The sequence below is a fragment of the Scyliorhinus torazame genome, chromosome 14 (assembly GCF_047496885.1).
Source record: "Scyliorhinus torazame isolate Kashiwa2021f chromosome 14, sScyTor2.1, whole genome shotgun sequence".
In the NCBI taxonomy this organism is placed as follows: domain Eukaryota; kingdom Metazoa; phylum Chordata; class Chondrichthyes; order Carcharhiniformes; family Scyliorhinidae; genus Scyliorhinus; species Scyliorhinus torazame.
Genome location: NC_092720.1, coordinates 17,870,061 through 17,895,820, shown reverse-complemented (window position 1 = coordinate 17,895,820; position 25,760 = coordinate 17,870,061). Strand labels below are relative to the sequence as shown.

At 59.0% G+C, this 25,760-nt stretch overlaps 1 protein-coding gene across 7 annotated transcripts in view; it reads right to left on the bottom strand.

Annotated features, from left to right (window-relative positions):
• Window positions 1-25,760, bottom strand: part of gpr160 (G protein-coupled receptor 160) — a 76,557-nt gene that overhangs the window by 21,387 nt on the left and 29,410 nt on the right. The window contains exons 1-2 of one of the 7 annotated variants that reach the window (XM_072473766.1): window positions 18,727-18,787; window positions 17,432-17,507 (exon numbers count right to left, since the gene is read on the bottom strand). The exons of 2 other annotated variants lie outside the window; for them this stretch is intronic. The gene's annotated coding sequence lies outside the window, so the exon portion shown is untranslated. Of the gene's footprint in view, window positions 1-15,990; window positions 16,144-16,212; window positions 16,410-17,431; window positions 17,508-18,726; window positions 18,854-25,760 lie in introns of those variants that run through there. 4 more of the 7 variants (XM_072473767.1, XM_072473768.1, XM_072473765.1 and 1 more) reach the window with 4 other exon arrangements.

The window sequence follows — 25,760 nt, the reverse complement described above, 5'->3', positions numbered from 1 at the left end:
CAGCGACGCCTCCACTCCACTCCCCAACCCGCTCTAGCCCCGCCTCCACGCCACTCACTATCCCGTTCCCGCCCTGCCCCCTCCACTCCCTAACCCGCTCTAACCCCGCCTCCACGCCACTCACTAACCCGTTCCAGCCCCGCCCCCTCCATTGCCCAACCCGCTCTAGCCCCGCCTCCACTCCACTCCACTCGCTAACCCGCTCCAGCCCCGCCTCCACTCCACTCCCTAACCCGCTCCAGCCCCGCCTCCACTCCACTCCCTAACCCACTCCAGCCCCGCCTCCACTCCACTCCCTAACCCACTCCAGCCCCGCCTCCACTCCACTCCCTAACCCGCTCCAGCCCCACCTCCCTCCACTCTCTAACACGCTCCAGCCCCAGCACTCCCCAACCCGCTCTAGCCCCGCCTCCACGCCACTCACTAACCCGTTCCCGCCCCGCCCCCTCCACTCCCTAACCCGCTCTAGCCCCGCCTCCACGCCACTCACTAACCCGTTCCTGCCCCGCCCCTTCCACTCCCTAACCCGCTCTAGCCCCACCTCCACTCCACTCCCTAACCCGCTCTAGCCCCACCTCCACTCCACTCACTAACCCGCTCCCGCCCCGCCCCCTCCACTCCCCAACCCGCTCGAGCCCCGCCTCCACTCCACACACTAACCCGCTCCAGCCCCGCCCCCTCCACTCCCCAACCCGCTCTAGCCCCGCCTCCACTCACTAACCCGCTCCAGCCCCGCCTCCACTCCCTAACCCGCTCCAGCCCCGCCTCCACGCCACTCACTAACCCGCTCCAGCCCCGCCTCCACTCCACTCCCTAACCCGCTCCAGCCCCGCCTCCACTCCACTCCCTAACCCACTCCAGCCCCGCCTCCAATCCACTACCTAACCCGCTCCAGCCCCGCCTCCACTCCACTCCCTAACCCACTCCAGCCCGGCCTCCACTCCACTCCCTAACCCGCACCAGCCCCAGCACTCCCTAACCCGCTCTAGCCCCACCTCCCTCCACTCCCTAACCCGCTCCAGCCCCGCCCCTCCACTCACTAACCCGCTCCAGGTCCCACCACTCCCTAACCGGCTCCAGCCCCGCACGCCAGCTCCAGCTCCGCCTCCCGCCACTCCCTAACTCACTCGAGACCCGCCCGCCCGCTACAATGCTGCCTCCCTCCACTCCATAACCCGCTCCAGCCCCGCCCTCTACTCCCTAACCCGCACCAGCCCCCCCCTCCACTCCCTAACCCGCTCCAACCCCGACCGCCCGCTCCAGCTCCCTCCACTGCCTAACCCGCTCCAGCACCGCCTCCCTCACAACTCCTTAACCCATTCCAGCCCCGCCCCCCTCCACCCCCTAACACACTCCAGCCCCGCCCGCCCGCTCATGCCCCACGTCCCTCCACTCCCGAACATGTTCCGAACATGTTCCAGCCCCGCCCCCTCCACTCCTTAACCCGCTCCAGCCCCGCCTCCCTCCACTCCCTAACCTGCTCCAGCCCCGCCCCCCTCGACTCCCTAACACGCTCCTGCCCCGCCTGCCTTCACACCCTAACCCGCTCCAGCCCCGCCCCCTCCACTCCTTAACCCGCTCCAGCCCCGCCTCCCTCCACTCCCTAACCTGCTCCAGCCCCGCCCCCCTCGACTCCCTAACACGCTCCAGCCCCGCCTCCCTCCACTCCCTAACCCGCTCCACCACCCTCCACTCCCTAACCCACTCCAGCCCCGCCCTTCCACTCGCTAACCCGCTCTAGCCCTGGCCCCGTCCACTCCCTAACCTGCTCCAGCCACACGTCCCTCCTCTCCGCTGTGGTGTTGGGAGCTCTGAGGTACAGACGAACCAACACTGCTCCAATGCCGGATTGGCTGGCATCAGTTGAGATTTTGGTGGGACGAGATGTGTCGAAGAACGCTAACACTGGTGCCGTGGTGAGTTTGCGTTTGAGCTCCTCCCATTCCAGCTGGTGTGTGTGTTGCCACTGGAACTCTGTCGATTTTTTGACGAGGTGGCGCAGAGTCGGTGTGTGGGAGGCAAGGTTGGGAATGAATTTCCCTAGGAAGTTGACCATGCCAAGGAAGTGTAGGACAGCCTTCTTGTCGGCCGGCTGCGCCATGGCTGTGATGGCGCTCACCTTGTCTGCATCCGGACGGACCCCTGACCGGGAGATTTGGTCCCCCAGGAACTTCAATTTGGTCTGGCCAAAGGCGCACTTGGCTCGGTTGAGGCGCAGGCCGTTTTCCCGTATGTGGGCAAAAACGCGTTGGAGACGATGTATGTGCTCCTGCGGTGTGGTGGACCAGATGATGACATCGTCCACATATACGCGCACCCCTTCGATGCCTTCCATCATCTGCTCCATGATTCTGTGGAAGACCTCGGATGCCGAGATGATGCCAAATGGCATCCGGTTGTAGCAGAATCTGCCGAAAGGGGTGTTGAAGGTACATAGCTTTCGGCTGGACGGGTCAAGTTGGATCTGCCAAAATCCTTTAGAAGCATCCAGTTTCGTGAATATCTTCGCTTGGGCCATTTCACTGGTGATCTCCTCCCGTTTGGGTATGGGATAATGTTCCCGCATAACGTTATTATTGAGGTCTTTGGGGTCTATACAGATGCGGAGCTCGCCAGAGGGCTTCTTGACACACACCATGGAGCTGACCCATGGCGTGGGCTCTGTGACCCTGGATAGGACCCCTTGGTCCTGGAGATCCTGCAGCTGCAGCTTGAGGCGGTCTTTAAGTGGCGCAGGAACCCTGCGAGGTGCGTGAACGACCGGGATGGCGTCCGGTTTGAGGCGAGTTCGGTAGGTGTATGGCAGTGTTCCCATGCCTTCGAATGCCTCCTGGTTGTGGGCGAGGAGCGATTGCGTTGTGGAGGAGTGTGCGTTGAACTCTGCACCGGGAAGTCAGACGTGCCGTCTGGAGAGAGAGAATTTGTTGCACAAGGTGGAGAGCCTTACATGCATGTGCGCCCAGCAGGGAGTCCTTCGATGAGCCAACTATCTCGAACGAGAGTGTGGCCGTGTGTGTTTTGTGTGTCACCTGGAGCTGGCAGGATCCCATGGCTGGGATAACGTTCCCGTTGTAGTCGACCATCTTGCACCGGGATGGCGGGATTGGTGGTCTGACCTTCATGGCATAGAATGCTGACCATGCTATGAGGTTGGCGGAGACGCCAGTGTCCAGGCGGAAAGTGATCGGCGATCGGTTGACCGTCAGGGTGGCACTCCATTCATCGGCCGGATTGATGGTGTTGACCCAGTTCACATCAATGACCGCAACCCGGAAGGCGTCTTGGTCATCTGTGTCGTCGGTTTGGAGGTCGTGATGTGGAGGCTGGATGGTCCACACGTGTCTGCGAGGTTGTCGGAGATGTGGAAGATCCACAGGTTGAGCCGCTCGACAGTAAGCAGCGTAGTGGCCCATCTTGCCACAGCGTAGGCATTGTCGGGTTTTTGCAGGACATTGCCCTTTTAAATGTGCAGCTCCACAGTTGCCGCACGTCATGACGTCATGGCGTTCGTTACGCCACTGCGCATGCGCAGTTCGGTCTTGCATCGGGCACGCCTGCGCAGCACGTCCCTCAGTGTTGCCGTAGGTTCTGGCGCGCACAAACGCGAGAGGCCTCAAAAAGCGCGCGAAACGGCCGCCCTCGTCCGGGCCGCGGGCCGGGAGAAACTCGATTGCCTGGATGCGTTCGGCCTCGTGGGCGGCCTGGCTTGCCGATTCGATCGCTTGGGACCCCCCCCCGTGCCGATTCGGTCGCCTGAAATTGGGCATAGCGGCTGGTCGCATTTTCATGCAGGACACAGGCTTCAACTGCAGATGCTAAGGTCAGGCCTTTAATTTTTAGAAGCTGCTGGCGTAGGCCACTGGAGGCAACAGCAAAAACAATCTGGTCCCAGATCATGGACTCTGAGGTGGTGCCATAACCGCAGGACTGCGCGAGTATGCGGAGGTGCGTCAAGAAGGACTGAAAGAGCTCATCCTTACCTTGTAGGCGCTGCTGAAAGATATACCTCTCAAAGCTTTCATTGATCTCAACGTTGAAGTGCTGGTCGAGCTTGAGGAGGACCGTGTCATATTTAGATTTGTTCTCGCCTTCCGCGAACACCAAGGAGTTGTATACATCGATGGCGTGCTGACCTGCGGTAGTGAGGAGCATGGCAATCTTTGTTTCGTCCGAGGCGCCCTGTTTTTCGTTGGCTCGCATGAACAGTTCGAATCGCTGCTTGAAGAGCTTCCAATTGGTGCCCAGGTTCCCAGCGACTTGCAACGGCTGCGGTTTGTTGTGGGTGTCCATGGCCCAGGATGGCAGATTTGCCGGTAAGTATCGATTCACTCACTGGCACCATGTGGTGTTGGGTGCTCTGAGGTACAGACGAACCAACACGGTTGCGATTGGTACAACGCAGTTTTATTCCAACTAGTTATTTACACATCTGACTTGGTACTCAGCACATGGTGACTGTGTGAGTGTCTTGTTAATGAGGTCCTGGCCTTGTCCTGTCTCCAGATGGACTGACTAGGAGGTGTTGTGTTTCTTGTCTTATACTATGTCTGCTGTTGTCTGTGATTGGCTGTCGTGTTGTGTGTGCTAATTGGTCTGTTGGTCTGTCTATCATGATGTGTGTGTTGTGATGTGTGTTTGAATATCATGACATCCGCAACTCGCTCCAGTCCCGCCTCCACTCCCTAACCCGCTCCACCCCCTCCTCCCTCCACTCCCGAACGTGCACCAGCCCCACCTCCCTCACAACTCCCTAACCCATTCCAGCCCCGCCCCCCACCACCCCCTAACACACTCCAGCCCCGCCCACCGGCTCCAGCCCCACGTCCCTCCACTCCCGAACACGGACCAGCCCCGCCCCCCTCCACTCCTTAACCCACTCCAGCCCCGACCCCCTCCAGTCCCTAATCCGCTCCAGACCCACCTCCCTCCACTCCCTAACCGGCACCAGCCCCGCCCACCCGCTCAAGCCCCACCTCCCTCCACTCCCTAATCCGCTCCAGCTCCGCCTCCCTCCACTCCCTAACCCGCTCGAGTCCCGACTCCCTCCACTCCAGAACTCGCTCCAGCCCCGCCTCCCTCCGCTCCCTAACCTGCTCAAGCCCCGCCTCCCTCCACTCTCTAACCCGCTCAAGCCCTGCCTCCTTCCACTCCCTAACCCGCTCCAGCCCAGCCTACCTCCACTCACTAACCGGCTCCAGCCCAGCCCCCCTCCACTCCCTAACCCGCTTCAGCCCCGACCCCTCCACTCCCTAACCCGCTCCAGCCACACCACCCTCCACTCTCTAACCCGCTCCAGCCCTGCCTCCCTCCACGCCCTAATGCGGTGCAGCCCTGCCTCCCTCCAAGCCCTAACCCGCTCCAGCCCCGCCTCCCTCACAACTCACTAACCCGCTCCAGCCCTGCACCCCTCCACGCCCTAACCTGCTGCAGCCCCGCCACCCCTCCCTAGCCCTCTCTAGCCCCGCCTCGCTCCACTCCCTAACCTGCTGCAGCCCTGCCTCCCTCCACTCCGTAACCCGCTCCAGCCCCGCCTCCCTCCACTCCCTAACCCACTCCAGCCCCGCCTCGCTCACAACTCCCTAACCCGCTCCAGCCCCGCCTCCCTCCACTCCCTAACCCACTCCAGCCCCGCCTCGCTCACAACTCCCTAACCCACTCCAGCCCCGCCTCCCTCCACTCCCTAACCCACTCCAGCCCCGCCTCGCTCACAACTCCCGAACCCGATCCAGCCCTGCCTCCCTCCCTAACACGCTCCAGCCCCGCCTCCCTCCACTCCCTAACCCACTCCAGCCCCGCCTCGCTCACAACTCCCTAACCCGATCCAGCCCTGCCTCCCTCCCTAACCCCGCCTCCCTCCACTCCCTAACTCACTCCAGCCCTGCCCCCCTCCACTCCCTAACTCACTCCAGCCCCGTCTCCGTCCACTCCCTAACCCGCTCCAACCACGCCCACCTCCACTCCCTAACCCGCTCCAGCCCCGCCCCCCTCCACACCCGAACCCGCTCCAGCCCCGCCCCCCTCCACTCCCTAACCCACTCCAGCCACGCCCACCTCCACTCCCTAACCCGCTCCAGCCCCGCCTCCTTACACTCCCTAACTCGCTCCAGCCCCGCCTACCTCCACTCCATAACTCGCTCCAGCCCCGCCTCCCTTCATTCCCGATCCCGCTCCAGCTCCGCCTCCCGCCACTCCCTAACCCGCTCCAGCTCCGCCTCCCGCCCCTCTCCAACCCGCTCCAGCCCCGCCTCCCTCCACTCTCTAACCCGCTCCAGCCCCGCCTCCATTCATTCCCTAACCCGCTCCAGCTCCGCCTCCCTCCACTCCCTAACCCGCTCCAGCCCCGCCTCCATTCATTCCCTAACCCGCTCCAGCCCCGCCTCCATTCCACTCCCTAACCCGCTCCCGCCCCGCCCCCCACTCCCTAACCCGCTCCAGCCCCGCCTCCCTCCACTCCATAACTCGCGTCGGCCCCGCCTCCACTCCACTCCCTAACCTGCTCCAGCCCCGCCTCCATTCCACTCACTAACCCGCTCCAGCCCCGCCCCCACTCCCTAACCTGCACTAGCCCCACCCCTCCACTCCCTTAGCCGCTCCAGCCCCGCCTCCCTCCACTCCCTAACCCGCACCAGCCCCGCCTCCACTCCACTCCCGAACAAGCTTCAGCCCCATCTCTCTCCACTCCCTAACCCGCTCCAGCCCCGCCCCCACTCCACTCCCTAACCCGCACCAGTCCCGCCTCCCGCCACTCCCTAACCCGCTTCAGCCCCGACCCCTCCACTCCCTAACCCGCTCCAGCCACACCACCCTCCACTCTCTAACCCGCTCCAGCCCTGCCTCCCTCCACGCCCTAATGCGGTGCAGCCCTGCCTCCCTCCAAGCCCTAACCCGCTCCAGCCCCGCCTCCCTCACAACTCACTAACCCGCTCCAGCCCTGCACCCCTCCACGCCCTAACCTGCTGCAGCCCCGCCACCCCTCCCTAGCCCTCTCTAGCCCCGCCTCGCTCCACTCCCTAACCTGCTGCAGCCCTGCCTCCCTCCACTCCGTAACCCGCTCCAGCCCCGCCTCCCTCCACTCCCTAACCCACTCCAGCCCCGCCTCGCTCACAACTCCCTAACCCGCTCCAGCCCCGCCTCCCTCCACTCCCTAACCCACTCCAGCCCCGCCTCGCTCACAACTCCCTAACCCACTCCAGCCCCGCCTCCCTCCACTCCCTAACCCACTCCAGCCCCGCCTCGCTCACAACTCCCGAACCCGATCCAGCCCTGCCTCCCTCCCTAACACGCTCCAGCCCCGCCTCCCTCCACTCCCTAACCCACTCCAGCCCCGCCTCGCTCACAACTCCCTAACCCGATCCAGCCCTGCCTCCCTCCCTAACCCCGCCTCCCTCCACTCCCTAACTCACTCCAGCCCTGCCCCCCTCCACTCCCTAACTCACTCCAGCCCCGTCTCCGTCCACTCCCTAACCCGCTCCAACCACGCCCACCTCCACTCCCTAACCCGCTCCAGCCCCGCCCCCCTCCACACCCGAACCCGCTCCAGCCCCGCCCCCCTCCACTCCCTAACCCACTCCAGCCACGCCCACCTCCACTCCCTAACCCGCTCCAGCCCCGCCTCCTTACACTCCCTAACTCGCTCCAGCCCCGCCTACCTCCACTCCATAACTCGCTCCAGCCCCGCCTCCCTTCATTCCCGATCCCGCTCCAGCTCCGCCTCCCGCCACTCCCTAACCCGCTCCAGCTCCGCCTCCCGCCCCTCTCCAACCCGCTCCAGCCCCGCCTCCCTCCACTCTCTAACCCGCTCCAGCCCCGCCTCCATTCATTCCCTAACCCGCTCCAGCTCCGCCTCCCTCCACTCCCTAACCCGCTCCAGCCCCGCCTCCATTCATTCCCTAACCCGCTCCAGCCCCGCCTCCATTCCACTCCCTAACCCGCTCCCGCCCCGCCCCCCACTCCCTAACCCGCTCCAGCCCCGCCTCCCTCCACTCCATAACTCGCGTCGGCCCCGCCTCCACTCCACTCCCTAACCTGCTCCAGCCCCGCCTCCATTCCACTCACTAACCCGCTCCAGCCCCGCCCCCACTCCCTAACCTGCACTAGCCCCACCCCTCCACTCCCTTAGCCGCTCCAGCCCCGCCTCCCTCCACTCCCTAACCCGCACCAGCCCCGCCTCCACTCCACTCCCGAACAAGCTTCAGCCCCATCTCCCTCCACTCCCTAACCCGCTCCAGCCCCGCCCCCACTCCACTCCCTAACCCGCACCAGTCCCGCCTCCCGCCACTCCCTAACCCGCTCCAGCCCCGCCTCCACTCCACTCCCTAACAAGCTTCAGCCTCATCTCCCTCCACTCCCTAACCCGCACCAGCCCCACCTCCCGCCACTCCCTAACCCGCTCCAGACCTGCCTCCCTCCACTCTCTAACCCGCTCCAGCCCCGCCTCCCTCACCTCCCTAACCTGCTCCAGCCCAGTCTCCCTCCACTCCCTAACCCGCTCCAGCCCCGCCTCCCTCCACTCCCTAACCCGCTCCAGCCCCGCCTCCGCTCCACTCCCTAACCCGCTCCAGCCCCGCCTCCACTCCACTCCCTAACCCGCTCCAGCCCCGCCTCCCTCCACTCCCTAACCCGCTCCAGCCCCGCCTCCAGTCCACTCCCTAACCCGCACCAGCCCCGCCTCCCTCCGCTCCCTAACAAGCTTCAGCACGACCTACATCCATCACTAACCTGCTCCAGCTCCGCCTCCCGCCACTCCCTAACCCACTCCAGACCTGCCTCCCTCACCTCCCTAACCCGCTCCAGCCCAGCCTCCCTCCACTCCCTAACCTGCTCCAGCCCAGCCTCCCTCCACTCCCTAACCTGATCCAGCCCTGCCCCCCTCCACTCCCTAACCCGCTCTGCCTCCCGCCACTCCCTAACTCACTCCAGCCCCACCCCCTCCTCTCCCTAACACGCTCCAGCCCCGCCCGCCTGCTCCAGCCCCGCCTCCCTCCTCTCCATAAACCGTTCCAGCCCCACCTCCCTCACAACTCTCTAACTCACTCCAGCCCCGCCTCCTTCCACTCCCTAATGCGGTCCAGCCCCTCCTCCCTCCACTCCCTAACCCGCTCCAGGCCTGCCCCCTCCACTCGCTAACCCGTTCCAGCACCGCCTCCCTCCACTCCCTAACACGCTCCAGCCCCGCCCACCTCTATTCCCTAACCTGCTCCAGCCCCGCCTCCCTCCACTCCCTAACCCACTCCAGCCCCGCCTCCCTCACAACTCCCTAACCCGCTCCAGCCCTGCCCCCCTCCACAACCCACTCCAGCCCCGCCTCCCTCCACTCCCTAACCCGCTCCAGCCCCGCCCACCTCCACTCCATTACTCGCTCCAGCCCCGACTCCTTCCACTCCATAACTCGCTCCAGCCCCAACTCCCTCCACTCCCTAACCCGCTCCAGCCCCATCTCCCTCCACTCCCTAACCCGCTCCAGCCCCGCCTCCCTCCACAACCCACTCCAGCCCGGCCTCCCTCACAACTCCCTAACCCGCTCCAGCCCCGCCTGCCTCCACTCCCTAAACCGCTTCAGCCCCACCTCCCTCCACTCCCTAATCCGCTCCAGCCCCGCCTCCCTCCAGTCCCTAATCCGCTCCAGCCCCGCCTCCCTCACCTCCCTAACCCGCTCCAGCCCCGCCTCCCTCACCTCCCTAACCCGCACAAGCCCCGCCTCCCTCCACTCCCTAACCCGCACCAGCCCCATCTCCCTCCACTCCCTAACCCGCTCCAGCCCCGCCCCTTCAACTCTCTAACCCACTCCAGCCCCGCCTCCCTCCACTCCCTAACCCGCTCCAGCCCTGCCCCCTCCACTCCATAACCCGCTCCAGTTCCACCTCCCTCCACACCCTAACCCGCTCCAGCCCCGCCTCCCTCACAACTCCCCGTTGCAGCCCCGCACCCCTCCATCCCCTAACACACTCCAGCCCCACCCACCCGCTCCAGCCCTACCTCCCACCACTCCCGAACACGTTCAAGCCCCTCCCCCCTCCACTATCTAATCCGCTCCAGCTCCACCACCCTCCACTCCATAACTCGCGTCGGCCCCGCCTCCACTCCACTCCCTAACCTGCTCCAGCCCCGCCTCCATTCCACTCCCTAACCCGCTCCAGCCCCACCTCCCTCCACTCGCTAACCCGCTCCAGCGCCGCCCCCCACTCCCGAACCCGCACCAGCCCCACCTCCCTCCACTCCCTAACCCGCTCCAACTCCACCCACCCACTCCAGCTCCACCTCCCTCCACTCCCTAACCCGCACCAGCCCCGCCTCCCTCCACTCCCTAACCCGCACCAGCCCCGTCTCCCTCCACTCCCTAACCCGCTCCAGCCCCGTCTCCCTCCACTCCCTAACCCGCTCCAGCCCCGTCTCCCTCCACTCCCTAACCCGCTCCAGCCCCGTCTCCCTCCACTCCCTAACCCGCTCCAGCCCCGTCTCCCTCCACTCCCTAACCCGCTCGAGCCCCGTCTCCCTCCACTCCCTAACCCGCTCCAGCCCCGTCTCCCTCCACTCCCTAACCCGCTCCAGCCCCGTCTCCCTCCACTCCCTAACCCGCTCGAGCCCCGTCTCCCTCCACTCCCTAACCCGCTCCAGCCACGCCCCTTCAACTCTCTACCCCACTCCAGACCCGCCTCCTTCCACTCCCAAATGCGGTCCAGCCACGCCACCCTCCACTCCATAACCCGCACCAGCCCCACCTCCCTCACAACTCACTAACCCGCTCCAGCCCTGCCCCCCTCCACTCCCCAACCTGCTCCAGCCTCGCCTCCCCTCCCTAACCCTCTCTAGCCCCGCCTCGCTCCACTCCCTAACCTGCTCCAGCCCTGCCCCCTCCACTCCCTAACCCGCTCCAGTTCCACCTCACTCCACACCCTAACCCGCTCCAGCCCCGCCCCCCTCACAACTCCCCGTTGCAGCCCCGCACCCCTCCACCCCCTAACACACTCCAGCCCCACCCGCCCGCTCCAGCCCTACCTCCCACCACTCCCGAACACGTTAAAGCCCCTCCCCCCTCCACTATCTAATCCGCTCCAGCTCCACCACCCTCCACTCCATAACTCGCGTCGGCCCCGCCTCCACTCCACTCCCTAACCTGCTCCAGCCCCGCCTCCATTCCACTCCCTAACCCGCTCCAGCCCCGCCTCCCTCCAGTCCCTAAGGCGCTGCAGCCCCACCTCCGTCCACTCCCGAACACGTTCCAGCCCCGCCCACCTCCACTCCCTAACTTGCTCCAGCCCCACCCCCTCAACTCCCTAACCCACTCCAGCCCCGTCTCTCTCCCTCCACACCCTAACTCGCTCCAGCCCCACCTCCCTCCACTCCATAACTCGCTCCGACCCCGCCTACCTCCACTCCCCAAACTACTCCAGCCCCGCCTCCCTCCACTCCCTAACCCGCTCCAGCCCCGCCTACCTCCACTCCCTAACCCGCTCCAGCACCGCCTCCCTCCACTCCCTAACCCACTCCAGCCCCGCCTCCCTCCACTCCATAACCCGCACCATCCCCACCTCCCTCCACTCCCTAACCCACTCCAGCCCCGCCTCCCTCCACTCCCTAACAAGCTTCAGCACCGCCTCCCACCACTCCCTAACCCGCACCAGCCCCGTCTCCCTCCACTCCCTAACAAGCTTCAGCCCCGCCTCCCTCCACTCCCTATCCTGCTCTAGCCCCGCCTCCCTAACCCGCTCCAGCCCCGCCTCCCTCACCTCCCTAACCTGCTCCAGCCCCGCCTCCCTCCACTCCCTAACCCGCACCAGCCCCGCCTCCCTCCACTCCCTAACCCGCACCAGCCCCGTCTCCCTCCACTCCCTAACCCGCTCCAGCCCCGTCTCCCTCCACTCCCTAACCCGCTCCAGCCCCGTCTCCCTCCACTCCCTAACCCGCTCCAGCCCCGTCTCCCTCCACTCCCTAACCCGCTCCAGCCCCGTCTCCCTCCACTCCCTAACCCGCTCCAGCCCCGTCTCCCTCCACTCCCTAACCCGCTCGAGCCCCGTCTCCCTCCACTCCCTAACCCGCTCCAGCCCCGTCTCCCTCCACTCCCTAACCCGCTCCAGCCCCGTCTCCCTCCACTCCCTAACCCGCTCCAGCCCAGTCTCCCTCCACTCCCTAACCCGCTCCAGCCACGCCCCTTCAACTCTCTACCCCACTCCAGACCCGCCTCCTTCCACTCCCAAATGCGGTCCAGCCACGCCACCCTCCACTCCATAACCCGCACCAGCCCCACCTCCCTCACAACTCACTAACCCGCTCCAGCCCTGCCCCCCTCCACTCCCCAACCTGCTCCAGCCTCGCCTCCCCTCCCTAACCCTCTCTAGCCCCGCCTCGCTCCACTCCCTAACCTGCTCCAGCCCTGCCCCCTCCACTCCCTAACCCGCTCCAGTTCCACCTCACTCCACACCCTAACCCGCTCCAGCCCCGCCCCCCTCACAACTTCCCGTTGCAGCCCCGCACCCCTCCACCCCCTAACACACTCCAGCCCCACCCGCCCGCTCCAGCCCTACCTCCCACCACTCCCGAACACGTTCAAGCCCCTCCCCCCTCCACTATCTAATCCGCTCCAGCTCCACCACCCTCCACTCCATAACTCGCGTCGGCCCCGCCTCCACTCCACTCCCTAACCTGCTCCAGCCCCGCCTCCATTCCACTCCCTAACCCGCTCCAGCCCCGCCTCCCTCCAGTCCCTAAGGCGCTGCAGCCCCACCTCCGTCCACTCCCGAACACGTTCCAGCCCCGCCCGCCTCCACTCCCTAACTTGCTCCAGCCCCACCCCCTCAACTTCCTAACCCACTCCAGCCCCGTCTCTCTCCCTCCACTCCCTAACTCGCTCCAGCCCCACCTCCCTCCACTCCATAACTCGCTCCGGCCCCGCCTACCTCCACTCCCCAAACTACTCCAGCCCCGCCTCCCTCCACTCCCTAACCCGCTCCAGCCCCGCCTACCTCCACTCCCTAACCCGCTCCAGCCCCGCCTCCCTCACCTCCCTAACCTGCTCCAGCCCCGCCTCCCTCCACTCCCTAACCCGCAGCAGCCCCGCCTCCCTCCACTCCCTAACCCGCACCAGCACCGCCTCCCTCCACTCCCGAACCCGCACCAGCCCCGCCCCTTCAACTTCCAAACCCGCTCCAGCCCAGCCTCCCTCCACTCCCCAACCCGCTCCAGCCCAGCCTCCCTCCACTCCCTAACCCGCTCCAGCCACGCCACCCTCCACTCCATAACCCACTCCAGCCCCACCTCCCTCACAACTCACTAACCTGCTCCAGCCCTGCCCCCCTCCACTCCCTAACCTGCTCCAGCCCCGCCTCCCCTCCCTAACCCTCTCTAGCCCCGCCTCGCTCCACTCCCTAACCTGATCCAGCCCTGCCCCCCTCCACTCCCTAACCCGCTCCAGCTCTGCCTCCCGCCACTCCCTAACTCACTCCAGCCCCACCCCCTCCACTCCCTAACCCGCTCCAGCCCCGCCCGCCTGCTCCAGCCCCGCCTCCCTCCTCTCCATAAACCGTTCCAGCCCCGCCTCCCTCACAACTCTCTAACCCACTCCAGCCCCGCCTCCTTCCACTCCCTAACCCGCTCCAGCCCTGCCCCCTCCACTCCATAACCCGTTCCAGCACCGCCTCCCTCCTCTCCATAAACCGTTCCAGCCATGCCCCCCTCCACTCCCTAACCCGCTCCAGCCCCGCCCACCTCTATTCCCTAACCTGCTCCAGCCCCGCCTCCCTCCACTCCCTAACCCACTCCAGCCCCGCCTCCCTCACAACTCCCTAACCCGCTCCAGCCCTGCCCCCCTCCACAACCCACTCCAGCCCCGCCTCCCTCCACTCCCTAACCCGCTCCAGCCCCGCCCACCTCCACTCCATTACTCGCTCCAGCCCCGACTCCCTCCACTCCCTAACCCACTCCAGCCCCGCCTCCCTCCACTCCCTAACCCGCTCCAGCCCCGCCCACCTCCACTCCATTACTCGCTCCAGCCCCGACTCCCTCCACTCCATAACTCGCTCCAGCCCCGACTCCCTCCACTCCCTAACCCGCTCCAGCCCCAACTCCCTCCACTCCCTAACCCTCTCCAGCCCCGCCTCCCTCCACAACCCACTCCAGCCCCGCCTCCCTCACAACTCCCTAACCCGCTCCAGCCCCGCCTGCCTCCACTCCCTAAACCGCTTCAGCCCCACCTCCCTCCAGTCCCTAATCCGCTCCAGCCCCGCCTCCCTTCCCTAACCCTCTCTAGCCCCGCCTCGCTCCACTCCCTAACCCGCTTCAGCCCTGCCCGCCTGCTCCAGCCCCGCCTTCCTCCTCTCCATAAACCGTTCCAGCCGTGCCTCCCTCCACTCCCTAACACGCTCCAGCCCCGCCTACCTCACAACTCCCTAACCCGTTCCAGTCCCGCCTCCCTCCTTTCCATAAACCGTTCCAGCCATGCCCCCCTCCACTCCCTAACCCGCTCCAGCCCCGCCCAACTCTACTCCCTAACCTGCTCCAGCCCCGCCTCCCTCCACTCCCTAACCCACTCCAGCCCCGCCTCCCTCACAACTCCCTAACCCGCTCCAGCCCCGCCTCCCTCCACTCCATTAGTCGCTCCAGCCCCGACTCCCTCCACTCCATAACTCGCTCCAGCCCCGCCTACCTCCACTCCCTAACCTTCTCCAGACCCGCCTACCTCCACTCCCTAACCCACTCCAGCCCCGCCTCCCTCACAACTCCCTAACCCGCTCCAGCCCCAACTCCCTCCACAACCCACTACAGCCCCACCTACCTCATAACTCCCTAACCCGCTCCAGCCCCGCCTGCCTCCACTCCCTAACCCGCTCCAGCCCCACCTCCCTCCACTCCCTAACCCGCTTCAGCCCCACCTCCCTCCACTCCCTAATCCGCTCCAGCCCCGCCTCGCTCCACCTCCTAACCCTCTCCAGCCCCACCTCCGTCCAGTCCCTAATCCGCTCCAGCCCCACCTCCGTCCAGTCCCTAATCCGCTCCAGCCCCGCCTCCCTCCACTCCCTCACACGTTCCAGCCCCGCCTTCCTCAACTTCACATACATCCCACCCACCCCCTCACCCCCGGCTTAATGCTGTGGTTCCTCCAAATGGGCGTCAACACCAAAATGTTATCCAACTTGAAATCCCTCCTTAACTGGTTCCAGAGCCTGATCGTCAACTGCACCACCATGTTCCCCGCATACTTCCCCAGGGCTAAAAGCAACGGGGCCGTTACCACCTCAGACTTGACCTCCTGCAGGGCATCTCCTCCAACCTAATCCTCCACCCCCCCTTCCCCGCCCGCCTCTACCACCAACACCGCACCCTCTCCACGTTCGCAGCCCAGTTATAATACATCAGGTTTGGTAGTGTCAACCCCCCTTTCCCTTTCTGTCTCTTCCTCTGCAACAGAGCCCTGTTCACCCTCGATACTTTCCCCGTCCATGTAAACTCTATTTTGTGCTCTTTTGTGGCACCCTCCGGAAAAAGGTTCAGGGAGAAAGATCGGCAGGGTCTGAAAGACAAACAGGAACCTTGGCAGTACATTCATCTTTACCACTTGCACACTCCCTGCCAACGTCAAGTGCAAAGTATCCACCTCTTGCGATCTCCTTTAACCGCCTCCACTAACGTGGTCAGATTCCACCTATGCATCGTGAGGATGCTCACTGAAGTTGCACAATGTGCAGCAACATTTCTGATTTCTCACGACACTGAAGCAGTCTGTACCCGTAAGCAGCAAGACAATGACAACATTAAAGTTTGGGCTGATAGGTAGCAAGTAACATGTTAAAGCCACACAAGTATCAGGCAATGATCATCACTAACTAGCAAGAAACGAACCATCTCCCCTTGACATTAATTGGCACTGCCATCACTGGATACCCCACCATCAACATCCTGGGTGTTACCCTGGACTAGAAACTGAACTGACTCAGCCACATAAACACTGTGGCTACAAGAGTAGGTCAGAGGCTGAGAATCTTGCAGAGAGTAACTCACCTCCTGGCTCCTCAAAGCCTGTCCACCACCTACAGGATGCAAGTCAGGAGTGTGATGAAATACCCTCCCACTTGCCTGTATGAGAGCAGCTCCAACAAAACTCAAGAAGGTCGACACCATCAAAGACAAAACAGTTCGGCACCTCATCCACCACCTTAAAATTTCACTCCCTCCACAACTGACATGTAGCGACAGGCAGCAGGGTGTACTACAGCAACTCACCAAGACTTCTTTGAAAGTAGCGCCGAGAAGGACAAGGGCAACAGATGAAGGGGAATCATTGTCGTAGAAGAATCCTGAATATTAAGAGTTGATCTGGGATTGTGTACAGTCCCGTCCACCAATAATCTTCGAATGCATCTGACCAAGAGCTTAGTTTGGCAGTGTAAAGCTTGGGAACGACATGTAGGGACACGCCATGGAGGCTGCCACAGACCCACACCCTCTACTGTAAATATATGCCGAGTTCAGTAATGTCAATAAGGACTTGGTAACTTTTACAAGATTGGCTTAAATGGTATCTAAGCAGCACACAGGATAGCGACAACCCAGTAAAACAATCACCACCTGCAAGTCTCACACCATCCTGACTTGGCGCCATTCCTTCACTATCGTCCAGTTAAAATTCTGTAACCCCCTCCCCAACAGCACGGTGGATGTACCTACACTGCATGAACTGGTTCAAGGCAGCTTATCACCACCTTGTCACGAGCAATTAGTGATGGGCAATAAATGCTGGCTTTGCCAGCCACACCCACATCCTATGAAAGAATTATATTGAAACAAAATCTCCATCTGGTTATCGTGATGGTCTTTGTGTTGCTTATTTCAACATGGTTGGCGTAGTGTTCACAAAGACTACAAAATAGCTTGAACTTAAATAAAGCACTACTAATTTGGATTTGATGCGCACTCCTAAAGAATACACAGTTGGTTATTAAGATATAAACAATACTCATCTACAGCTAATCTTAACACGGATATAAACTATGATTTGCTCTCACTTACACTATTTGTACTTCTGACTCTTTCTAGCTAACTTTTGTACACACTCTTCCCACAAGGCTTAGCAACACTGCCTTATATAGTTGTAACTGTAGCACCTTCTAGAGGCTACTCTAGACACTTCATTAACCCTTGCAGTTCTTACAGTTATGATCTTGAATCTTTGTTCTCTGGTTAGTGACCTTCCTGTCCGTGGAAGCAGTTTGCCCCTATGAACCCATGTCCCATGGTTCTGTTTGGTATCCTGGCCCTGAAATTCTGCAAGGGTCTGCTGGTGTTCCCAGTGGGAAACAGCACAAGTGGCTTCTTCCAGGCATAATCTGTGGGAGATTGAGGGAATCTCTCCTGTCCTCCGATCCCCAACAGAATTCTAGTCTTCTTGTTTGCATCCATGGAACACCATCCGACCATTTGAAAAATTTGGATTACGCCTTACCTCGCTCGCTTTTTTCATTGATGAAACGAGACACAACGGGGTTCCCTGCTGCCCAAAGGCAGTAACGCAAACTGACCTGCAGAGAATTGCTCAAATATTTAAAATAAGGTACCAGACAATAAATCTCTGACAAGAGGCTGCACACCTCTCGCCAATCACATGGCTGTGTGTGGCAATATTTAAACAGCGATGTAGCAATTCCAGATTTTTTTAAAAAAGGGGGGGAATAAAGCTTTGAATTTATATCAAACCTTTGGGACCCAGGGTGCTTTGCAGCCGATGCAGTAGTTTTTGGAAGTGAAATCACTTTCGTAATGTGGGCGATCTGGGAGCCAGCTTGTGCACAGCAGGTCCCATAAATAGAAATGGGATAATAACTAGATAACCTATTCCTTTTACAAATTTACATAGAATTTACAGTGCAGAAGGAGGCCATTTGGCTCATCGAGTCTGCACCGGCTCTTGGAAAGAGCACCCTACCCAAGGTCAACACCGCCACCCTATCCCCATACCCAGTAACCCCACCCAACACTAAGGGCAATTTTGGACACTAAGGACAATTTATCATGGCCAATCCACCTAACCTGCACATCTTTGGACTGTGGGAGGAAACCGAAGCACCCGGAGGAAACCCACGCACACACGAGCGGAAAGTGCAGACTCCGCACAGACAGTGACCCAAGCCGGAATCGAACCTGGAGCTGTGAAGCAATTGTGCTATCCACAAGGCTACCGTGCTGCCCAGTTTAGACAACCCGATTCATTTTTTTCAATTAGGGCCAATTTAGCGTGGCCAATCCACCTACACTGCACATCTTTGGGTTGTGGGGGCGAAACCCGCGCAAACACTGGGAGAACGTACAAACTCCACACAGACAGTGACCCAGAGCCGGGATCGAACCTGGGACCTCGGCGCCGCGAGACAGCAGTGCTAACCACTGTGCCCCCATGCTGCCCTAACCTGATCCTTTTTAAAATGTGAAGCTGGCTGAGGGGTAAAATATTCATCGACGACATGCAGGGGAGGGGTGGGGATTTGCGGGGGGGGGGGGGGGGGCGGGTTACAGGGGAGGGGGAACACAGGGGTGGGGGGGGGAAATCTCCCCTGTTCATAGCCGTGAAAACCTTTAGGTCCACCTGACAGGCAGGCCTGTGGCCTTGACTCAAGGCCTCATCTAATAGGATGGGTAGACTGGTAAGTCCTAAAGTAAAATACTTTTCCTAACTTTCAGAACAGGGAGACAAGACTGTCCAAAATTGTAACAAGGAAATGAGACCCAGTAGCTACCCCTCACCAGCTCCAGGTGCACGTGAGTCGCAGTTCCAGGTACACTGCCCAGCTCCTGAGGAGAAATGTGCCAGGCAACAAACAAAAGACTCGTTCAAAATGGATGGTGGTTTCCATGGAGACTGTCGATTATTCTTTTACAGTCCATTGCACATATAAATATTTGCTGCACGGCATTCAAAGTGAATGAGAACAAAACAACAATTCGAAAGCCCAAGCAAATATATTAAAGACCTTAAACTTTTGTAAAAGTCCCCAGTCAAATTATTTTAAAAAAAAACATACCGAGATTTGACCTCTGACCCATGACATCAAATGTGACTGTCAAAATCTCACAATGTGATTCAACAATGGAGGGTCAAATATTCAGAGAGGGACATTGTTTTAATGGCCCATCAACTCTGGAATATGTTAAAAAGGGGTGAAGGAACAGATGGGCCTGGGTGAATATGTACAGTAGCACAGTGTTCAGCACTGTTGCCTCACAGCGCCAGGGTCCCGGGTTCGATTCCCGGCTTGGGTAACTATCTGTGCGGAGTCTGCAAGTTCTCCCCATTGCTGCGTGGGTTTCCTCCGGGTGCTCCGGTTTCCTCCCACAAGTCCCGAAAGACGTGCTGTGTGAACCCCTCTCCCTCCGTGTACCCAAACAGGCGCCGGAATGTGGCGATTAGGGGATTTTCACAGTAACTTCAATGCAGTGTTAATGTGAGCCGAGTTGTGACACTAATAAAGATTATTATTATAGTGTATTGAAGGACATGTGGAGAAAGCGAATTGTATTCTGGTTATTAATAGCGGCATAGAGCACAAGAGCAAGGAGGTTATGTTGAATTTATACAAGACACTAGTTAGACCTCGGCTGGAATCATGTACACAGTTCTGGACGCCACACTACAGAAAGGATGTGAACACATTGGAGAGAGTGCAGAAGAAATTTACAACAAGAAACCTCAGTCAACAGAATAGATTGGAGAGATTGGGATTGTTCTCCTGTTCCCACTCGGAAAAAGATCAAGAGTGAGAGGGCACATATTCAAAGTGATTTGCAATAAGCAAACGTGATGTGAGAAAAAACTTTTTCACACAATACGTGATTGGGGTCTGGAAAGCACTGCCTGGAAGTGTAGTGGGAGCAGGTTCAATTGAGGAATTCAAGGAGGACATTAGATGATTACTTGAATGGAAACAACGTGCAGGTAAGGGGAAAAGACAGAGGGATGGCACTAAACTATGATGCTCGTTTGGAGAGCCGGTGCAGACACGATGGGCCGAATGGCCTCCTTCTGCACCGTAACAATTCTATGACTTTGAATTTTTGTATTTTCAAATCTGATTTGCCACAGGCTACATGAAGAGTTTTCTTTTTACAGGGAGTTATTATGATCTAAGAATGCACTGCCAGGTAGGATAATGGAAGCAGATTCAATCGTAACTTTCAAAAGAGAATTGGATGGATTTTTGAAGGCGGAAAAGCGATAGGGCTAAGAGGAATGAGCAGCAGGAATGGGGCCATTTTGGCAGCTCTGTCAAACAGCTGACACAGGCACAAAGTGTCAGATGACTTCCTTCTATGCTGTATGCAGCACAGTAGCATTGTGGATAGCACAATTGCTTCACAGCTCCAGGGTACCAGGTTCGATTCCGGCTTGGGTCACTGTCTGTGCGGAGTCTGCACATCCTCCCCGTGTGTGCGTGGGTTTCCTCCGGGTGCTCCGGTTTCCTCCCACAGGTCCAAAGATGTGGTTAGGTGGATTGGCCATGATAAATTGCCCTTAGTGTCCAAAAATTGCCCTTAGTGTTGGGTGGGGTTACTGGATTAGGGGGATAGGGTGGAGGTGTTGACCTTGGGTAGGGTGCTCTTTCCAAGAGCCGGTGCAGACTCGATGGGCCGAATGGCCTCCTTCTGCACTGTAAATTCTATGATAATCTATGATGACCATTCTATGAATGAAAGCAAAAATTAACATAATTGGAAGTCTGTCAATGTTGTGCTGATAAATCCCTTTACAGAGGGTTAAGAGTATGAACATTAAGGTGTTATAAAGATGACAGGAGCCGAGGGGAGATGATAGCGGGATTTGTGATGCACCTAAAATAAACAGCTGAGCATCGCGAGTTCAGAACTGCACTCAATGACCTGTTGAGAGACAGGCTAGTCTGTGGTGTTAATGACATGGCTTTCCAACAGAAATTGTTAGCAGTGGCAGAGATGACCCTAAAGAAGGCATTAGAGGTCACTCAGGACTATGGAAAGTGCCAAAAGAGGGGTGCTGGAGCTGCAGAGCATGCATGCAGGCAAGGTCCACCAAGTTTGGCGGAAAGCTGCAGGCTGTCATGGCGCCAAGAAAAGTGCAGAAGGTAATGAGCAAAAAGGCTCAGAAAAATGAGAGTGCAGAGATACAGGGAATTTAGACAACAGATCAGAAGCTATGAAGATTGCTACCAGTGTGGGGTAGATTACTCCCAGGAGAGATCTAAATTCAGGGTAGCTAATGTTATGCCTGCAATAGGACAGAGCACATTAGAAGAAAGTGCAAGGCTAGACAGAAACTACAGGGGGCCAACAAAAAAAATAATCCCAACTCTAATACAGAGTGTTGTGAATAACCCTGAAAACGAATCTGAAGTATACAGCTTAAACAGCATCAAGGTGGGCAAGGTGCTCCAATTCTAATTGTGTTAATAATAAATGGTCAACCACTTAGCATGGAGGTGGGCATGTGGGCCTCCGCTCCAGTTATTGACAAGGTGGGGTCTAACCCCTCAAGTTAAGCACAATGGACAGGCTAGCCATGTATAATGGGGAAGCTTGATGGATCCTGGGAACAACCATAATGCCCGTAAGCTACCAGTCAACTCAACTGCCTCGAATAGTAGGAGACAAAAGAAGACTTTTAGGACGTCTTACCAGGAGGTTTTCCAAGACGAGTTAGGCAAGATACATTGCTTGAAAGCAAAGATTTACATGGATCCTGAGGCCATGCCCAAGTTTTACAGAATCTGACCTCTCCCCTATGCCTTAATGAGAAGGTTGAGTCAGAACTCAAGGAGCCAGAAGAATTAGGCACCATCAAACCTGTAACGTTTTCAGAGTGGGTGGCTCCCAGCATGCCAGTGGTTAATTCAGACTGAACCATTAGGATATACGAGGACTACAAATTAACCGTAAATCAGGCGACAAAATTGAATCATGCTGCTTCTTTTGGGAGGCTTGTCGTGCTTGCACCTTCCCCGCCAAATTTGGGGAAATGACAACCCCTTAGTGGCTCTGCTGATGTGACTCCAGTGGTGTTGCGGGCAATTGTCTTGTACGAGAGATGGAAGTTCGCCAACTTGAGGCGTAATGGTCTAGCAGGTAGCTTCCTCATTGCAGATTTAAATGTTTGGACTCCTCTTGCTGCTAACCCGTCCAAAGCTGAGTGGTAAGGGACTGTTCGAATGTGGTGGATGTGCCATTAGTTTTGACAAAATGCTGAAATTGCTCCCCCGTAAAAGCTGAGCCATTATTGGATGCCAATACCTTGGGAAGGCCATGGACGGCCAAGATGCCCCGCAGAATTTCAATGGTGGCCACCGGAGGTTTTCGTCCCCTTTCCTGGACATCCAGCCACTTGAGAGTGGGCATCAACTAGTAGCAGGAACATTTTTCCTGTGAAGGGCCCGGTGAAATCAACATGTAAACTAATCCATGGACAAGCAGGCCACTCCCATGGGTCCAGGTGGGCTGCGAGCAGTAAGGTTTGCTGTGTCTGACAAGAGTCACATTGATGAAATAGGTTTTCAATATCCTTGTCAATGCCGGGCTGCCACAAGTAGCTCCTGGCCAACATTTTCATCTCAGTTTGGCCAGGATGAGCACTGCGCAACTCCTGCAGCAGTGACTCTCTTGCTGGGGGTGGTACCACTACCCGGGAACCCCAGAGTAAAACTCCCGTCTACACAATTGAGTTCACCTTTTCTGATGAGGTAAGGCCTGAGCTGATCTGACTTGTTGCACAGCCATTCAGTTAGTACCATTTGTTTAACTTTCGAGAGGACCGTATAGCTTCAAGTCCATTTTTCGATGTAGGTCGATGTCAAAAAAATTTAACGCCAGGGCAATCTACAGGTGACGGTATCAGACTTAGGGAAGTGGCAACCAGCTCAGAGCTTCAGCGTTGAAGGTCTGCGTCCCCAGCCGACGCTGGAAAACGTTGTTATAGCCGGCCAATGACAAAGCCCACCGCAGTGTCCTGGCCAAAGTGAGAGGAGGAACTGGTCTGTCCTCACGGTGACGCCGCAGTAGCGGCTTGTGGTCGGTTTTAATGGTGAAACAATGGCCGTGCACGTACTAATAGAATTTGTTGACACTGGTAGATTACAGCAAGTCCTTCCTTTTCAATTTGTGTTTCCTTCCATTCTGCGGCGGTGAGAGTTCGGGAGGTGACGGCGAGGGGTCTATCTGACCCATCCTCCATTCTATGGGACAGGACCAAACCTATCCCATAAAGCCGAGCGTCGCAGGCCATGATTAATTTGCTTGGATCGAAATGGGCCAAGCAGCTTGACGACTGCAGGGCCTGTTTAACGTGTGGAAAGCCTATTCTTGTGATTCTTTCCAATGTCAGCACTGGTGCTTCTTTACAAAGGAGGTGGAGTGGCACCACCGTAGTTGCCAAATTGGGGATGAACCAACCATAGTAGTTTACCATTCCGGAGAACAATTTAGCTCTGCAGCATTTTATGGCGCAGGGACCTCTGATGGGCCTCACCTTGTCTTCAAGAGCGTGCAGGTTCTTTCCCGCGCTTAAAACGGAGAGGGGAAGGGGAGAGCCTGTGGATGGGGAGTGGGAGAGGAGGGTGTGCCACACAATGGGAGGAGTCGAAGGGGAGGCGGGTGTGGCCGGGGTCAGCAGGAGTCAGCTGACTTGCGGAAGTGCAATGGGGGGAGTAAACCGGCTAGGAGGTGGGGGAATCGAGTTGCTGCTGCTAAAATCAAGGAGGAGCTGGAGCGAGTGGTTGGGGGGGGGGGGGGGGGGGGGGTGTCGAGACGGGGGTATGCCGCTGTGGGGAACGTGCCGGGTGTGGGGTGCAGGCGCGTGGCTGGCCGAGGAGGGGTCATGGCTAGTCGGCAGGGGAGGGGGGCGGGTAGCCCCCTCATCCGGCTGATCACCTGGAATGTAAGGGGACTGAATGGGCCGGTTAAGCGGGCCCGCGTGTTCGCGTACCTGAAGGGGCTCAAGGAGGATGTGGTTATGCTCCAGGAGACACACTTGAAGGTGGCAGACCAGGTAAGACTGAGGAAAGGGTGGGTAGGTCAGGTGTTTCACTCGGGGCTAGATGCCAAAAATCGAGCGGTGGCGATCTTGGTGGGAAAGAAGGTGTCATTCGAGGCGTCGAGCATTGTGGCAGATAATGGCGGTAGGTACGTAATGGTAAGTGGTAAGTTGCAGGGAGAGAGGGTGGTACTGGTCAATGTGTATGCTCCGAACTGGGACGATGCGGGTTTTCTGCGGCGGATGTTGGGTCGGATCCCAGACTTGGAAGTGGGGGGTTTGACAATGGGGGGAGACTTTAACACGGTGTTGGATCCGGCAGTGGATCGCTCCAGGTCTAGGATGGGTAGTTTGCCAGCGGCGGCTAGAGTGTTGAGAGGATTTATGGACCAAATGGGAGGGGTGGACCCTTGGTGATTTGCAAGGCTGGGGGCTAGGGAATTTTCATTCTTCTCACATGTCCATAAGGCTTATTCTCGAATCGACTTTTTCATTTTGAGTAGGGCGCTGATAGCGAGAGTAGAGGATACCGAGTATTCGGCAATAGCCATTCGGACCACGCCCCACATTGGGTGGACTTGGAGATGGGGAGGAGAGGGGCCAGCGCCCGCTGTGGCGCTTGGAGGTGGGGCTGTTGGCGGATGAGGAGGTGAGCGAGCGGGTCCGAGGAAGTATAGAGAGGTACTTGGAGACCAACGACAATGGGGAGGTCCGAGTGGGGATGGTATGGGAGGCACTGAAGGCGGTGGTGAGGGAAGAGCTGATCTCCATTAGGGCCCACAAGGAGCGGAGGGAGCGGGGGGAGAGGGAGAGGCTGGTGGGGGAGATGGTGAGGGTAGACAGGAGGTATGCGGAAGAGCCTGAGGAAGGATTGTTGAGGAAGAGGCGCAGCCTCCAGCCCGAATTCGACCTGGTGACCACCAGGAAGGCGGAGATGCAGTGGAGGAAGGCCCAGGGGGCGGTCTACGAGTATGGGGAAAAGGCAAGATGGATGCTGGCGCATCAGCTTCGGAAGCGGGACGCAGCTAGGGAGATCGGGGTAGTTAAGGACAGGGGAGGGAGCGTGGTGCGGAGTGGGGTTGGCATCAATGGGGTTTTCAGGGACTTCTACGAGGAATTGTACCGATCCGAGCCCCCACGGGAGGAGGGAGGGATGGGCCGTTTCCTGGACCAATTGAGGTTTCCAAAGGTGGAAGAGGGACTGGTGGCGTGACTGGGGGCCCCGATTGGGTTGGAGGAGCTGATCAAAGGGATAGGAAGCATGCAGGCGGGGAAGGCACCGGGGCCGGACGGTTTCCCAGTCGAGTTCTATAAAAAATATATGGACCTGTTGGGCCCGCTGTTAGTTAGGACCTTTAATGAGGCAAGGGAGGGGGGGGGCTTTACCCCCGACGATGTCCCGGGCACTGATCTCCTTGATCCTGAAGCGGGACAAGGATCCCCTGTAATGTGGGTCTTATAGACCGATTTCCTTGCTAAATGTAGATGCCAAGGTGCTGGCGAAGGTCTTAGCTACGAGGATTGAGGATTGTGTGCCGCAGATCATCCATGAAGACCAGACTGGGTTTGTGAAGGGGAGACAGTTGAACGCGAATGTGCGGAGGCTTTTGAACGTTATCATGATGCCAGTGAGGGAGGGGGAGGCGGAGATAGTGGTGGCGATGGACGCTGAGAAAGCCTTCGATAGGGTAGAGTGGGGGTACCTGTGGGAGGTGCTGAAGAGGTTTGGGTTTGGGGAGGGGTTCGTCAGGTGGGTTAGGCTGTTGTAGGAGGTCCCGATGGCGAG